This window comes from Petaurus breviceps, unplaced genomic scaffold (assembly GCF_028583685.1).
Source record: "Petaurus breviceps papuanus isolate PSGF00001 unplaced genomic scaffold, PetGlider_PUasm1.0 90743, whole genome shotgun sequence".
Lineage (NCBI taxonomy): Eukaryota > Metazoa > Chordata > Mammalia > Diprotodontia > Petauridae > Petaurus > Petaurus breviceps.
In genome coordinates this window covers 2,559,290-2,561,594 of record NW_027187332.1, presented here as the reverse complement: position 1 = coordinate 2,561,594, position 2,305 = coordinate 2,559,290, and positions in this window count along the sequence as shown.

Sequence of the window (2,305 nt, the reverse complement as noted above, 5' to 3'; positions counted from 1 at the left end):
CCTGGCATAGAGTCACAAAAAATCATTGAAGAGAAACTTTAGATACTAAAGAACACTACTGATGTTCCAACCTTCCCAAAACAGGTAAGTTGGTCACTTCTGATTTTGCCTTCATGATAATTTTAATGGATGAAGCAAGAAGTGAAAAATTGCATTCCTGAGGAAATTGTTGCTAAAGAAAAATAATGAAAAATTTGAGGTCAAATCTTTGATATCAGATGGGCAATACATATGTCATCTATTTTGGACCGAGCATTGTGGAAAACAGATTGTAAAGGGTCTTAAAAACATAAAGCCATATTCACAAGATGAATAATATCCACAAGCCACCTTAAACAAATCACCTGTGACCCAAAGATATATCAAGTCTTTAGCTTTGTTTGTTTCCTTATAGCACAGCATACTAAGGCATCACTGCAGAAGGTGTGCATTGCTTCTTCAGAAATCTGACAAAACAGTTGTAGTACCTTAGGCAAATAAAGATAGTGTTTAATATTAATAGATATTTAGATAATTTATATCACCTTTATTTTAAAGGAACATTATTATTTATTAATTTAATTTAACTGTTTAGCACAAATCAAAGGGATTTATGTTATTGAAACAACATTTAGATCTTACTTGAGGTAAGATAGCAATAGAACAACTGATTGGCAAGTGAACTAGAACAAACTGGAGATTAATAGGAAAGAAAAGCAGTCTAGGACAAAGTGAATGATGGCTGATCTTTAAGAATTAATATGTTCCCATATATTGTTTCATTTGCAATACTACATTACATAATTGAAACTATATCACTTTTTAAAAAGTAAAGTATGGAATATGATATCAAAGGCTAATGGATGGAGGACAATTTTTTTTTTGTTAAAGCATGGTGTACTAATCTTAGAATATTGCCACTTTACTCTTGCTCAAAATAAGCTAAGTTCACAAGAAATACTAAGTGCACCATAATGTTCCTTTACTTCTTTATATTTTTATATATTGGGGAAAATAAATGATCAAAGAAATAATGGAAGTATTACTTTTCTTGGATGAGATCATCATAATAGATGGTGATTATTGTAACTCTTATTTTATACTACTTTTTCTTCCAAGGAGATTGAGCTTTGTCCTGGGAAAGGTAGAAAAACTATATAATGAATAGGGAGTTGGAAGCATGAAGCTGTCTTTGGTTTGTTTAATCCCCAGTTGAATGGCAAAAGGAAATTGAAAAATCTGGCAAATGTGTTTGTTGAGACTTTGCTGATCTTGGAGAAACAGATCCTGGGGAAAAGAAGAGAAACTAAAGGATTGGAATTGGAGAAAGTATAGCAGGATTAAAAAATTTCCTGAGGATAGATACTGGGAAGATGGCAGAATAGGTCAGAAAATTCCAAACACTTGAGATTTCCCTTACAAAAACATTAAAATTGCACCTTAATGTGAACAAAGTGTGGGTGAAGATAAAAAAGAATAGAATGGAATCTTCCTGAGTCAATTGAGAAGATGGAAAGAAAAATCCCAGAATGACGTTTGGTCCCTGTATAGAGTAAACACCTCCTGGTTATGTTCCCTTTTAATAACAAGAAGCAAGCACTGTTTGAAAAGCTCCCTCATTCCCAGCTACAGGAATTCATATCCATGGATTGTAAAGGGAGTTGGGTGTTTGAGCTGGAAAAGAGTGAGAAGACCACTATTGATATAGAGCACCAGACCCAGCTGGGTTTTAAAGAGTGGCACAGGCAAGAAGGAACAAGCACACACCCAGTGAATGCAGAAACAGTGGAGCAGAAAGCCTCTAGCTGCAGGCACTTACAATAGGTTGCATGATTGAATTTTGTTCCAGGCTAGAGGGGAGATCTAAAGACCTGGGGCAAGAGGTATTATTTCACATACCCCAGGGTTAGAAGTGATTACAAAAATAAAGCTATTACCACCAAAAATGCACAGGCAAAGGAGAAAGAATCCAATTATAGAAAGCTGTTACAGGAATAGAAATAGCCATGTTCATCTTCAGAGCAAGATGTTGAAATAAAGAAACCCCCAAAGAGTAACATCAAGTTGTCACCTGCCTGTAATGGAAATGCAAATTTAAAGATCTTCCCTGCCCCTAGGCTAAAGCGCACTTGGAGCCTAGAGTGGGAGGCTTGTTTATCAGTAGATACTTTTTGATTGTCCAGTGGGTACAGAAGGTCCTTACATTCTCTGAGCCAGGAGAATGCTATATAATCCCTGATGTTAGGGTTTGCTTTGGGGCTCACTTTGAGAAGTGTTCTGTGATTTGTTCAGAGGAGACTCTGGGAAGCCGCTGTTGAGAGCCCCC